Raw genomic sequence first — 12,878 nt, forward strand, 5'->3', positions numbered from 1 at the left:
AGGGGAAGAAGAAGAAGCGGCGGCGGCGGGGACCGAGAAGACGGCAGCTAAAAGCAAAGGCCAAGCGGGCCACGGAGGAAGAAGCAGGGACCAAGAGGAAGCAGGGACCAAGAGGAAGCAGGGACCAAGAGGAAGCAGGGACCAAGAGGAAGCAGGGACCAAGAGGAAGCAGGGACCAAGAGGAAGCAGGGACCAAGAGGACCAAGAAGAAGCAGGGACCAAGAGGAAGCAGGGACCAAGAGGAAGCAGGGACCAAGAGGAAGCAGGGACCAAGAGGAAGCAGGGACCAAGAGGAAGCAGGGACCAAGAGGACCAAGAAGAAGCAGGGACCAAGAGGAAGCAGGGACCAAGAGGAAGCAGGGACCAAGAGGAAGCAGGGACCAAGAGGAAGCAGGGACCAAGAGGACCAAGAAGAAGCAGGGACCAAGAGGAAGCAGGGACCAAGAGGAAGCAGGGACCAAGAGGACCAAGAAGAAGCAGGGACCAAGAGGAAGCAGGGACCAAGAGGCCCAGCGGGCCACGGAAGGAGCAGGGACCAAAAGGCCAAGGGATCGGGATTAAGCAGAGGAAAAAGGAAGACAAAAAGACCTGCACGCACGCACGCACGCACCCACCCACCCACCCACCCACCCAGCCACCCAACGCTAACCTTACCCTGCTTTTTTTCCTCACAAATCCATCAGGCTCTGCCCTCCCTCGGGCAAAGCCGACCAAAAATACCACGTCCCGCTCGTCGGCGCTCCCCTCCACGGAAGTCTTTAGTAAAAGGCGAAAGGCTTGTGCGTGCTGAAGGGGAGCCAGAGTGACCGTTTTTTTTGAAACCGCCCAAACGGCCCGCTCCCGACCCCTCCGTTGGCCCTGGCTCGCTCGTCCGCGGCGGCGTCCTTCCTTTCCGGGAAAAGGCGTGGAAACGCCACCGGCCGCAAAGGGGCTTTCACTCTCTCTCTCTTTCACTCTCTCTCTTTCACTCTCTCTCTTTCACTCTCTCTCTTTCACTCTCTCTCTCTTTCACTCTCACTCACTCACTCACTCACTCACTCACTCACTCACTCACTGTCTCCCCCATTTCAAGTCACTCACCTCACTTCAGGTTTTTTTTTTTTTTTTTTTTTTATATCTAAAAGGGCGGGAAAACGCCGCCGGCCGACGGGGCTCCGCCGCCTCCGCCGCCTCCGCCGCCTCCGCCGCCGCCGCGCGTCAAACCCCTTTTTTCACCTCATCGCCACAAAAACCCAAGCCCCAACCCCAAAAACCCCAGCCCCAACCCCAAAAACCCCAGCCCCAACCCCAATCGCTCACTCCCTCGTTTTTTCCCTTTGACACGCTTAGAAAGAGTGCACCCTTCCCGGAGGCGCTGCAATACCGGGGCGATGCGCGGAGCGGACGGAGCGAGCCCCTGTTCCGACTCCCTGTGGCAAAAATCCGTTTAATATGTTGTCCTCGCATGGAGGACGTATCAGATATTAAACTGATAAGAACAGATACTACACTTGATCTTAGCCAAAAGGCCGAGAAGCGATGACCCGCACTGCTCCGCGCCCCCCGCGCGCGGGGCCTCCGTGCGCCGGCCGGGACGTTTGGGCGCCGGCCGCTCTGGCGACCGCCGGACCGAGAACGGCCCCGACGACGGAAGCCAAAAGGAAACGCCGACGCCGCAGGGGAAGAAGAAGAAGCGGCGGCGGCGGGGACCGAGAAGACGGCAGCTAAAAGCAAAGGCCAAGCGGGCCACGGAGGAAGAAGCAGGGACCAAGAGGAAGCAGGGACCAAGAGGAAGCAGGGACCAAGAGGAAGCAGGGACCAAGAGGAAGCAGGGACCAAGAGGAAGCAGGGACCAAGAGGACCAAGAAGAAGCAGGGACCAAGAGGAAGCAGGGACCAAGAGGAAGCAGGGACCAAGAGGAAGCAGGGACCAAGAGGAAGCAGGGACCAAGAGGACCAAGAAGAAGCAGGGACCAAGAGGAAGCAGGGACCAAGAGGAAGCAGGGACCAAGAGGACCAAGAAGAAGCAGGGACCAAGAGGAAGCAGGGACCAAGAGGAAGCAGGGACCAAGAGGACCAAGAAGAAGCAGGGACCAAGAGGAAGCAGGGACCAAGAGGCCCAGCGGGCCACGGAAGGAGCAGGGACCAAAAGGCCAAGGGATCGGGATTAAGCAGAGGAAAAAGGAAGACAAAAAGACCTGCACGCACGCACGCACGCACCCACCCACCCACCCACCCAGCCACCCAACGCTAACCTTACCCTGCTTTTTTTCCTCACAAATCCATCAGGCTCTGCCCTCCCTCGGGCAAAGCCGACCAAAAATACCACGTCCCGCTCGTCGGCGCTCCCCTCCACGGAAGTCTTTAGTAAAAGGCGAAAGGCTTGTGCGTGCTGAAGGGGAGCCAGAGTGACCGTTTTTTTTGAAACCGCCCAAACGGCCCGCTCCCGACCCCTCCGTTGGCCCTGGCTCGCTCGTCCGCGGCGGCGTCCTTCCTTTCCGGGAAAGGCGTGGAAACGCCACCGGCCGCAAAGGGGCTTTCACTCTCTCTCTCTTTCACTCTCTCTCTTTCACTCTCTCTCTTTCACTCTCTCTCTTTCACTCTCTCTCTCTTTCACTCTCACTCACTCACTCACTCACTCACTCACTCACTCACTCACTGTCTCCCCCATTTCAAGTCACTCACCTCACTTCAGGTTTTTTTTTTTTTTTTTTTTTTTATATCTAAAAGGGCGGGAAAACGCCGCCGGCCGACGGGGCTCCGCCGCCTCCGCCGCCTCCGCCGCCTCCGCCGCCGCCGCGCGTCAAACCCCTTTTTTCACCTCATCGCCACAAAAACCCAAGCCCCAACCCCAAAAACCCCAGCCCCAACCCCAAAAACCCCAGCCCCAACCCCAATCGCTCACTCCCTCGTTTTTTCCCTTTGACACGCTTAGAAAGAGTGCACCCTTCCCGGAGGCGCTGCAATACCGGGGCGATGCGCGGAGCGGACGGAGCGAGCCCCTGTTCCGACTCCCTGTGGCAAAAATCCGTTTAATATGTTGTCCTCGCATGGAGGACGTATCAGATATTAAACTGATAAGAACAGATACTACACTTGATCTTAGCCAAAAGGCCGAGAAGCGATGACCCGCACTGCTCCGCGCCCCCCGCGCGCGGGGCCTCCGTGCGCCGGCCGGGACGTTTGGGCGCCGGCCGCTCTGGCGACCGCCGGACCGAGAACGGCCCCGACGACGGAAGCCAAAAGGAAACGCCGACGCCGCAGGGGAAGAAGAAGAAGCGGCGGCGGCGGGGACCGAGAAGACGGCAGCTAAAAGCAAAGGCCAAGCGGGCCACGGAGGAAGAAGCAGGGACCAAGAGGAAGCAGGGACCAAGAGGAAGCAGGGACCAAGAGGAAGCAGGGACCAAGAGGAAGCAGGGACCAAGAGGAAGCAGGGACCAAGAGGAAGCAGGGACCAAGAGGACCAAGAAGAAGCAGGGACCAAGAGGAAGCAGGGACCAAGAGGAAGCAGGGACCAAGAGGACCAAGAAGAAGCAGGGACCAAGAGGAAGCAGGGACCAAGAGGAAGCAGGGACCAAGAGGACCAAGAAGAAGCAGGGACCAAGAGGAAGCAGGGACCAAGAGGCCCAGCGGGCCACGGAAGGAGCAGGGACCAAAAGGCCAAGGGATCGGGATTAAGCAGAGGAAAAAGGAAGACAAAAAGACCTGCACGCACGCACGCACGCACCCACCCACCCACCCACCCAGCCACCCAACGCTAACCTTACCCTGCTTTTTTTCCTCACAAATCCATCAGGCTCTGCCCTCCCTCGGGCAAAGCCGACCAAAAATACCACGTCCCGCTCGTCGGCGCTCCCCTCCACGGAAGTCTTTAGTAAAAGGCGAAAGGCTTGTGCGTGCTGAAGGGGAGCCAGAGTGACCGTTTTTTTTGAAACCGCCCAAACGGCCCGCTCCCGACCCCTCCGTTGGCCCTGGCTCGCTCGTCCGCGGCGGCGTCCTTCCTTTCCGGGAAAAGGCGTGGAAACGCCACCGGCCGCAAAGGGGCTTTCACTCTCTCTCTCTTTCACTCTCTCTCTTTCACTCTCTCTCTTTCACTCTCTCTCTTTCACTCTCTCTCTCTTTCACTCTCACTCACTCACTCACTCACTCACTCACTCACTCACTGTCTCCCCCATTTCAAGTCACTCACCTCACTTCAGGTTTTTTTTTTTTTTTTTTTTTTATATCTAAAAGGGCGGGAAAACGCCGCCGGCCGACGGGGCTCCGCCGCCTCCGCCGCCTCCGCCGCCTCCGCCGCCGCCGCGCGTCAAACCCCTTTTTTCACCTCATCGCCACAAAAACCCAAGCCCCAACCCCAAAAACCCCAGCCCCAACCCCAAAAACCCCAGCCCCAACCCCAATCGCTCACTCCCTCGTTTTTTCCCTTTGACACGCTTAGAAAGAGTGCACCCTTCCCGGAGGCGCTGCAATACCGGGGCGATGCGCGGAGCGGACGGAGCGAGCCCCTGTTCCGACTCCCTGTGGCAAAAATCCGTTTAATATGTTGTCCTCGCATGGAGGACGTATCAGATATTAAACTGATAAGAACAGATACTACACTTGATCTTAGCCAAAAGGCCGAGAAGCGATGACCCGCACTGCTCCGCGCCCCCCGCGCGCGGGGCCTCCGTGCGCCGGCCGGGACGTTTGGGCGCCGGCCGCTCTGGCGACCGCCGGACCGAGAACGGCCCCGACGACGGAAGCCAAAAGGAAACGCCGACGCCGCAGGGGAAGAAGAAGAAGCGGCGGCGGCGGGGACCGAGAAGACGGCAGCTAAAAGCAAAGGCCAAGCGGGCCACGGAGGAAGAAGCAGGGACCAAGAGGAAGCAGGGACCAAGAGGAAGCAGGGACCAAGAGGAAGCAGGGACCAAGAGGAAGCAGGGACCAAGAGGAAGCAGGGACCAAGAGGAAGCAGGGACCAAGAGGACCAAGAAGAAGCAGGGACCAAGAGGAAGCAGGGACCAAGAGGAAGCAGGGACCAAGAGGACCAAGAAGAAGCAGGGACCAAGAGGAAGCAGGGACCAAGAGGAAGCAGGGACCAAGAGGACCAAGAAGAAGCAGGGACCAAGAGGAAGCAGGGACCAAGAGGCCCAGCGGGCCACGGAAGGAGCAGGGACCAAAAGGCCAAGGGATCGGGATTAAGCAGAGGAAAAAGGAAGACAAAAAGACCTGCACGCACGCACGCACGCACCCACCCACCCACCCACCCAACGCTAACCTTACCCTGCTTTTTTTCCTCACAAATCCATCAGGCTCTGCCCTCCCTCGGGCAAAGCCGACCAAAAATACCACGTCCCGCTCGTCGGCGCTCCCCTCCACGGAAGTCTTTAGTAAAAGGCGAAAGGCTTGTGCGTGCTGAAGGGGAGCCAGAGTGACCGTTTTTTTTGAAACCGCCCAAACGGCCCGCTCCCGACCCCTCCGTTGGCCCTGGCTCGCTCGTCCGCGGCGGCGTCCTTCCTTTCCGGGAAAAGGCGTGGAAACGCCACCGGCCGCAAAGGGGCTTTCACTCTCTCTCTCTTTCACTCTCTCTCTTTCACTCTCTCTCTTTCACTCTCTCTCTTTCACTCTCTCTCTCTTTCACTCTCACTCACTCACTCACTCACTCACTCACTCACTCACTCACTGTCTCCCCCATTTCAAGTCACTCACCTCACTTCAGGTTTTTTTTTTTTTTTTTTTTTTTATATCTAAAAGGGCGGGAAAACGCCGCCGGCCGACGGGGCTCCGCCGCCTCCGCCGCCTCCGCCGCCTCCGCCGCCGCCGCGCGTCAAACCCCTTTTTTCACCTCATCGCCACAAAAACCCAAGCCCCAACCCCAAAAACCCCAGCCCCAACCCCAAAAACCCCAGCCCCAACCCCAATCGCTCACTCCCTCGTTTTTTCCCTTTGACACGCTTAGAAAGAGTGCACCCTTCCCGGAGGCGCTGCAATACCGGGGCGATGCGCGGAGCGGACGGAGCGAGCCCCTGTTCCGACTCCCTGTGGCAAAAATCCGTTTAATATGTTGTCCTCGCATGGAGGACGTATCAGATATTAAACTGATAAGAACAGATACTACACTTGATCTTAGCCAAAAGGCCGAGAAGCGATGACCCGCACTGCTCCGCGCCCCCCGCGCGCGGGGCCTCCGTGCGCCGGCCGGGACGTTTGGGCGCCGGCCGCTCTGGCGACCGCCGGACCGAGAACGGCCCCGACGACGGAAGCCAAAAGGAAACGCCGACGCCGCAGGGGAAGAAGAAGAAGCGGCGGCGGCGGGGACCGAGAAGACGGCAGCTAAAAGCAAAGGCCAAGCGGGCCACGGAGGAAGAAGCAGGGACCAAGAGGAAGCAGGGACCAAGAGGAAGCAGGGACCAAGAGGAAGCAGGGACCAAGAGGAAGCAGGGACCAAGAGGAAGCAGGGACCAAGAGGAAGCAGGGACCAAGAGGACCAAGAAGAAGCAGGGACCAAGAGGAAGCAGGGACCAAGAGGAAGCAGGGACCAAGAGGACCAAGAAGAAGCAGGGACCAAGAGGAAGCAGGGACCAAGAGGAAGCAGGGACCAAGAGGACCAAGAAGAAGCAGGGACCAAGAGGAAGCAGGGACCAAGAGGCCCAGCGGGCCACGGAAGGAGCAGGGACCAAAAGGCCAAGGGATCGGGATTAAGCAGAGGAAAAAGGAAGACAAAAAGACCTGCACGCACGCACGCACGCACCCACCCACCCACCCACCCAGCCACCCAACGCTAACCTTACCCTGCTTTTTTTCCTCACAAATCCATCAGGCTCTGCCCTCCCTCGGGCAAAGCCGACCAAAAATACCACGTCCCGCTCGTCGGCGCTCCCCTCCACGGAAGTCTTTAGTAAAAGGCGAAAGGCTTGTGCGTGCTGAAGGGGAGCCAGAGTGACCGTTTTTTTTGAAACCGCCCAAACGGCCCGCTCCCGACCCCTCCGTTGGCCCTGGCTCGCTCGTCCGCGGCGGCGTCCTTCCTTTCCGGGAAAAGGCGTGGAAACGCCACCGGCCGCAAAGGGGCTTTCACTCTCTCTCTCTTTCACTCTCTCTCTTTCACTCTCTCTCTTTCACTCTCTCTCTTTCACTCTCTCTCTCTTTCACTCTCACTCACTCACTCACTCACTCACTCACTCACTCACTCACTGTCTCCCCCATTTCAAGTCACTCACCTCACTTCAGGTTTTTTTTTTTTTTTTTTTTTTTTTATATCTAAAAGGGCGGGAAAACGCCGCCGGCCGACGGGGCTCCGCCGCCTCCGCCGCCTCCGCCGCCTCCGCCGCCGCCGCGCGTCAAACCCCTTTTTTCACCTCATCGCCACAAAAACCCAAGCCCCAACCCCAAAAACCCCAGCCCCAACCCCAAAAACCCCAGCCCCAACCCCAATCGCTCACTCCCTCGTTTTTTCCCTTTGACACGCTTAGAAAGAGTGCACCCTTCCCGGAGGCGCTGCAATACCGGGGCGATGCGCGGAGCGGACGGAGCGAGCCCCTGTTCCGACTCCCTGTGGCAAAAATCCGTTTAATATGTTGTCCTCGCATGGAGGACGTATCAGATATTAAACTGATAAGAACAGATACTACACTTGATCTTAGCCAAAAGGCCGAGAAGCGATGACCCGCACTGCTCCGCGCCCCCCGCGCGCGGGGCCTCCGTGCGCCGGCCGGGACGTTTGGGCGCCGGCCGCTCTGGCGACCGCCGGACCGAGAACGGCCCCGACGACGGAAGCCAAAAGGAAACGCCGACGCCGCAGGGGAAGAAGAAGAAGCGGCGGCGGCGGGGACCGAGAAGACGGCAGCTAAAAGCAAAGGCCAAGCGGGCCACGGAGGAAGAAGCAGGGACCAAGAGGAAGCAGGGACCAAGAGGAAGCAGGGACCAAGAGGAAGCAGGGACCAAGAGGAAGCAGGGACCAAGAGGAAGCAGGGACCAAGAGGACCAAGAAGAAGCAGGGACCAAGAGGAAGCAGGGACCAAGAGGAAGCAGGGACCAAGAGGAAGCAGGGACCAAGAGGAAGCAGGGACCAAGAGGACCAAGAAGAAGCAGGGACCAAGAGGAAGCAGGGACCAAGAGGAAGCAGGGACCAAGAGGACCAAGAAGAAGCAGGGACCAAGAGGAAGCAGGGACCAAGAGGAAGCAGGGACCAAGAGGACCAAGAAGAAGCAGGGACCAAGAGGAAGCAGGGACCAAGAGGCCCAGCGGGCCACGGAAGGAGCAGGGACCAAAAGGCCAAGGGATCGGGATTAAGCAGAGGAAAAAGGAAGACAAAAAGACCTGCACGCACGCACGCACGCACCCACCCACCCACCCACCCAGCCACCCAACGCTAACCTTACCCTGCTTTTTTTCCTCACAAATCCATCAGGCTCTGCCCTCCCTCGGGCAAAGCCGACCAAAAATACCACGTCCCGCTCGTCGGCGCTCCCCTCCACGGAAGTCTTTAGTAAAAGGCGAAAGGCTTGTGCGTGCTGAAGGGGAGCCAGAGTGACCGTTTTTTTTGAAACCGCCCAAACGGCCCGCTCCCGACCCCTCCGTTGGCCCTGGCTCGCTCGTCCGCGGCGGCGTCCTTCCTTTCCGGGAAAAGGCGTGGAAACGCCACCGGCCGCAAAGGGGCTTTCACTCTCTCTCTCTTTCACTCTCTCTCTTTCACTCTCTCTCTTTCACTCTCTCTCTTTCACTCTCTCTCTCTTTCACTCTCACTCACTCACTCACTCACTCACTCACTCACTCACTCACTGTCTCCCCCATTTCAAGTCACTCACCTCACTTCAGGTTTTTTTTTTTTTTTTTTTTTTATATCTAAAAGGGCGGGAAAACGCCGCCGGCCGACGGGGCTCCGCCGCCTCCGCCGCCTCCGCCGCCTCCGCCGCCGCCGCGCGTCAAACCCCTTTTTTCACCTCATCGCCACAAAAACCCAAGCCCCAACCCCAAAAACCCCAGCCCCAACCCCAAAAACCCCAGCCCCAACCCCAATCGCTCACTCCCTCGTTTTTTCCCTTTGACACGCTTAGAAAGAGTGCACCCTTCCCGGAGGCGCTGCAATACCGGGGCGATGCGCGGAGCGGACGGAGCGAGCCCCTGTTCCGACTCCCTGTGGCAAAAATCCGTTTAATATGTTGTCCTCGCATGGAGGACGTATCAGATATTAAACTGATAAGAACAGATACTACACTTGATCTTAGCCAAAAGGCCGAGAAGCGATGACCCGCACTGCTCCGCGCCCCCCGCGCGCGGGGCCTCCGTGCGCCGGCCGGGACGTTTGGGCGCCGGCCGCTCTGGCGACCGCCGGACCGAGAACGGCCCCGACGACGGAAGCCAAAAGGAAACGCCGACGCCGCAGGGGAAGAAGAAGAAGCGGCGGCGGCGGGGACCGAGAAGACGGCAGCTAAAAGCAAAGGCCAAGCGGGCCACGGAGGAAGAAGCAGGGACCAAGAGGAAGCAGGGACCAAGAGGAAGCAGGGACCAAGAGGAAGCAGGGACCAAGAGGAAGCAGGGACCAAGAGGAAGCAGGGACCAAGAGGACCAAGAAGAAGCAGGGACCAAGAGGAAGCAGGGACCAAGAGGAAGCAGGGACCAAGAGGAAGCAGGGACCAAGAGGAAGCAGGGACCAAGAGGACCAAGAAGAAGCAGGGACCAAGAGGAAGCAGGGACCAAGAGGAAGCAGGGACCAAGAGGACCAAGAAGAAGCAGGGACCAAGAGGAAGCAGGGACCAAGAGGAAGCAGGGACCAAGAGGACCAAGAAGAAGCAGGGACCAAGAGGAAGCAGGGACCAAGAGGCCCAGCGGGCCACGGAAGGAGCAGGGACCAAAAGGCCAAGGGATCGGGATTAAGCAGAGGAAAAAGGAAGACAAAAAGACCTGCACGCACGCACGCACGCACCCACCCACCCACCCACCCAGCCACCCAACGCTAACCTTACCCTGCTTTTTTTCCTCACAAATCCATCAGGCTCTGCCCTCCCTCGGGCAAAGCCGACCAAAAATACCACGTCCCGCTCGTCGGCGCTCCCCTCCACGGAAGTCTTTAGTAAAAGGCGAAAGGCTTGTGCGTGCTGAAGGGGAGCCAGAGTGACCGTTTTTTTTGAAACCGCCCAAACGGCCCGCTCCCGACCCCTCCGTTGGCCCTGGCTCGCTCGTCCGCGGCGGCGTCCTTCCTTTCCGGGAAAAGGCGTGGAAACGCCACCGGCCGCAAAGGGGCTTTCTCTACTCTCTCTCTTTCACTCTCTCTCTTTCACTCTCTCTCTTTCACTCTCTCTCTTTCACTCTCTCTCTCTTTCACTCTCACTCACTCACTCACTCACTCACTCACTCACTCACTCACTGTCTCCCCCATTTCAAGTCACTCACCTCACTTCAGGTTTTTTTTTTTTTTTTTTTTTTATATCTAAAAGGGCGGGAAAACGCCGCCGGCCGACGGGGCTCCGCCGCCTCCGCCGCCTCCGCCGCCTCCGCCGCCGCCGCGCGTCAAACCCCTTTTTTCACCTCATCGCCACAAAAACCCAAGCCCCAACCCCAAAAACCCCAGCCCCAACCCCAAAAACCCCAGCCCCAACCCCAATCGCTCACTCCCTCGTTTTTTCCCTTTGACACGCTTAGAAAGAGTGCACCCTTCCCGGAGGCGCTGCAATACCGGGGCGATGCGCGGAGCGGACGGAGCGAGCCCCTGTTCCGACTCCCTGTGGCAAAAATCCGTTTAATATGTTGTCCTCGCATGGAGGACGTATCAGATATTAAACTGATAAGAACAGATACTACACTTGATCTTAGCCAAAAGGCCGAGAAGCGATGACCCGCACTGCTCCGCGCCCCCCGCGCGCGGGGCCTCCGTGCGCCGGCCGGGACGTTTGGGCGCCGGCCGCTCTGGCGACCGCCGGACCGAGAACGGCCCCGACGACGGAAGCCAAAAGGAAACGCCGACGCCGCAGGGGAAGAAGAAGAAGCGGCGGCGGCGGGGACCGAGAAGACGGCAGCTAAAAGCAAAGGCCAAGCGGGCCACGGAGGAAGAAGCAGGGACCAAGAGGAAGCAGGGACCAAGAGGAAGCAGGGACCAAGAGGAAGCAGGGACCAAGAGGAAGCAGGGACCAAGAGGAAGCAGGGACCAAGAGGACCAAGAAGAAGCAGGGACCAAGAGGAAGCAGGGACCAAGAGGAAGCAGGGACCAAGAGGAAGCAGGGACCAAGAGGAAGCAGGGACCAAGAGGACCAAGAAGAAGCAGGGACCAAGAGGAAGCAGGGACCAAGAGGAAGCAGGGACCAAGAGGACCAAGAAGAAGCAGGGACCAAGAGGAAGCAGGGACCAAGAGGAAGCAGGGACCAAGAGGACCAAGAAGAAGCAGGGACCAAGAGGAAGCAGGGACCAAGAGGCCCAGCGGGCCACGGAAGGAGCAGGGACCAAAAGGCCAAGGGATCGGGATTAAGCAGAGGAAAAAGGAAGACAAAAAGACCTGCACGCACGCACGCACGCACCCACCCACCCACCCACCCACCCAGCCACCCAACGCTAACCTTACCCTGCTTTTTTTCCTCACAAATCCATCAGGCTCTGCCCTCCCTCGGGCAAAGCCGACCAAAAATACCACGTCCCGCTCGTCGGCGCTCCCCTCCACGGAAGTCTTTAGTAAAAGGCGAAAGGCTTGTGCGTGCTGAAGGGGAGCCAGAGTGACCGTTTTTTTTGAAACCGCCCAAACGGCCCGCTCCCGACCCCTCCGTTGGCCCTGGCTCGCTCGTCCGCGGCGGCGTCCTTCCTTTCCGGGAAAAGGCGTGGAAACGCCACCGGCCGCAAAGGGGCTTTCACTCTCTCTCTCTTTCACTCTCTCTCTTTCACTCTCTCTCTTTCACTCTCTCTCTTTCACTCTCTCTCTCTTTCACTCTCACTCACTCACTCACTCACTCACTCACTCACTCACTCACTGTCTCCCCCATTTCAAGTCACTCACCTCACTTCAGGTTTTTTTTTTTTTTTTTTTTTTTATATCTAAAAGGGCGGGAAAACGCCGCCGGCCGACGGGGCTCCGCCGCCTCCGCCGCCTCCGCCGCCTCCGCCGCCGCCGCGCGTCAAACCCCTTTTTTCACCTCATCGCCACAAAAACCCAAGCCCCAACCCCAAAAACCCCAGCCCCAACCCCAAAAACCCCAGCCCCAACCCCAATCGCTCACTCCCTCGTTTTTTCCCTTTGACACGCTTAGAAAGAGTGCACCCTTCCCGGAGGCGCTGCAATACCGGGGCGATGCGCGGAGCGGACGGAGCGAGCCCCTGTTCCGACTCCCTGTGGCAAAAATCCGTTTAATATGTTGTCCTCGCATGGAGGACGTATCAGATATTAAACTGATAAGAACAGATACTACACTTGATCTTAGCCAAAAGGCCGAGAAGCGATGACCCGCACTGCTCCGCGCCCCCCGCGCGCGGGGCCTCCGTGCGCCGGCCGGGACGTTTGGGCGCCGGCCGCTCTGGCGACCGCCGGACCGAGAACGGCCCCGACGACGGAAGCCAAAAGGAAACGCCGACGCCGCAGGGGAAGAAGAAGAAGCGGCGGCGGCGGGGACCGAGAAGACGGCAGCTAAAAGCAAAGGCCAAGCGGGCCACGGAGGAAGAAGCAGGGACCAAGAGGAAGCAGGGACCAAGAGGAAGCAGGGACCAAGAGGAAGCAGGGACCAAGAGGAAGCAGGGACCAAGAGGAAGCAGGGACCAAGAGGACCAAGAAGAAGCAGGGACCAAGAGGAAGCAGGGACCAAGAGGAAGCAGGGACCAAGAGGAAGCAGGGACCAAGAGGAAGCAGGGACCAAGAGGACCAAGAAGAAGCAGGGACCAAGAGGAAGCAGGGACCAAGAGGAAGCAGGGACCAAGAGGACCAAGAAGAAGCAGGGACCAAGAGGAAGC

At 58.9% G+C, this 12,878-nt stretch overlaps 16 non-coding genes across 16 annotated transcripts; all 16 read right to left on the bottom strand.

The window, feature by feature from the left end:
- Nucleotides 1-687: 687 nt before the first annotated feature.
- LOC146292673 (U5 spliceosomal RNA) lies at nt 688-806 on the bottom strand. Its single transcript, XR_014754616.1, has one exon. It is a non-coding gene; the product is annotated as a U5 spliceosomal RNA (small nuclear RNA).
- A 523-nt stretch (nt 807-1,329) lies between these two features.
- On the bottom strand, nt 1,330-1,520 carry LOC146292674 (U2 spliceosomal RNA). The gene has a single exon (XR_014754718.1). It is a non-coding gene; the product is annotated as a U2 spliceosomal RNA (small nuclear RNA).
- A 751-nt stretch (nt 1,521-2,271) lies between these two features.
- Nucleotides 2,272-2,390, bottom strand: LOC146292675 (U5 spliceosomal RNA). The gene has a single exon (XR_014754617.1). It is a non-coding gene; the product is annotated as a U5 spliceosomal RNA (small nuclear RNA).
- A 523-nt stretch (nt 2,391-2,913) lies between these two features.
- Nucleotides 2,914-3,104, bottom strand: LOC146292676 (U2 spliceosomal RNA). The gene has a single exon (XR_014754719.1). It is a non-coding gene; the product is annotated as a U2 spliceosomal RNA (small nuclear RNA).
- Nucleotides 3,105-3,778: 674 nt separating this feature from the next.
- On the bottom strand, nt 3,779-3,897 carry LOC146292677 (U5 spliceosomal RNA). The gene has a single exon (XR_014754618.1). It is a non-coding gene; the product is annotated as a U5 spliceosomal RNA (small nuclear RNA).
- A 519-nt stretch (nt 3,898-4,416) lies between these two features.
- On the bottom strand, nt 4,417-4,607 carry LOC146292678 (U2 spliceosomal RNA). Its single transcript, XR_014754721.1, has one exon. It is a non-coding gene; the product is annotated as a U2 spliceosomal RNA (small nuclear RNA).
- A 666-nt stretch (nt 4,608-5,273) lies between these two features.
- On the bottom strand, nt 5,274-5,392 carry LOC146292679 (U5 spliceosomal RNA). The gene has a single exon (XR_014754619.1). It is a non-coding gene; the product is annotated as a U5 spliceosomal RNA (small nuclear RNA).
- Nucleotides 5,393-5,916: 524 nt separating this feature from the next.
- Nucleotides 5,917-6,107, bottom strand: LOC146292680 (U2 spliceosomal RNA). Its single transcript, XR_014754722.1, has one exon. It is a non-coding gene; the product is annotated as a U2 spliceosomal RNA (small nuclear RNA).
- A 674-nt stretch (nt 6,108-6,781) lies between these two features.
- LOC146292681 (U5 spliceosomal RNA) lies at nt 6,782-6,900 on the bottom strand. Its single transcript, XR_014754621.1, has one exon. It is a non-coding gene; the product is annotated as a U5 spliceosomal RNA (small nuclear RNA).
- A 526-nt stretch (nt 6,901-7,426) lies between these two features.
- LOC146292682 (U2 spliceosomal RNA) lies at nt 7,427-7,617 on the bottom strand. The gene has a single exon (XR_014754723.1). It is a non-coding gene; the product is annotated as a U2 spliceosomal RNA (small nuclear RNA).
- A 751-nt stretch (nt 7,618-8,368) lies between these two features.
- On the bottom strand, nt 8,369-8,487 carry LOC146292683 (U5 spliceosomal RNA). Its single transcript, XR_014754622.1, has one exon. It is a non-coding gene; the product is annotated as a U5 spliceosomal RNA (small nuclear RNA).
- A 523-nt stretch (nt 8,488-9,010) lies between these two features.
- Nucleotides 9,011-9,201, bottom strand: LOC146292684 (U2 spliceosomal RNA). The gene has a single exon (XR_014754724.1). It is a non-coding gene; the product is annotated as a U2 spliceosomal RNA (small nuclear RNA).
- Nucleotides 9,202-9,952: 751 nt separating this feature from the next.
- On the bottom strand, nt 9,953-10,071 carry LOC146292685 (U5 spliceosomal RNA). Its single transcript, XR_014754623.1, has one exon. It is a non-coding gene; the product is annotated as a U5 spliceosomal RNA (small nuclear RNA).
- A 524-nt stretch (nt 10,072-10,595) lies between these two features.
- Nucleotides 10,596-10,786, bottom strand: LOC146292686 (U2 spliceosomal RNA). Its single transcript, XR_014754725.1, has one exon. It is a non-coding gene; the product is annotated as a U2 spliceosomal RNA (small nuclear RNA).
- Nucleotides 10,787-11,541: 755 nt separating this feature from the next.
- LOC146292687 (U5 spliceosomal RNA) lies at nt 11,542-11,660 on the bottom strand. Its single transcript, XR_014754624.1, has one exon. It is a non-coding gene; the product is annotated as a U5 spliceosomal RNA (small nuclear RNA).
- A 524-nt stretch (nt 11,661-12,184) lies between these two features.
- Nucleotides 12,185-12,375, bottom strand: LOC146292688 (U2 spliceosomal RNA). The gene has a single exon (XR_014754726.1). It is a non-coding gene; the product is annotated as a U2 spliceosomal RNA (small nuclear RNA).
- Between the last annotated feature and the right edge of the window lie 503 nt (nt 12,376-12,878).

The sequence above is a fragment of the Hypomesus nipponensis genome, chromosome 4 (genome assembly GCF_054491055.1).
Source record: "Hypomesus nipponensis isolate SF chromosome 4, ASM5449105v1, whole genome shotgun sequence".
Classification (NCBI taxonomy): domain Eukaryota; kingdom Metazoa; phylum Chordata; class Actinopteri; order Osmeriformes; family Osmeridae; genus Hypomesus; species Hypomesus nipponensis.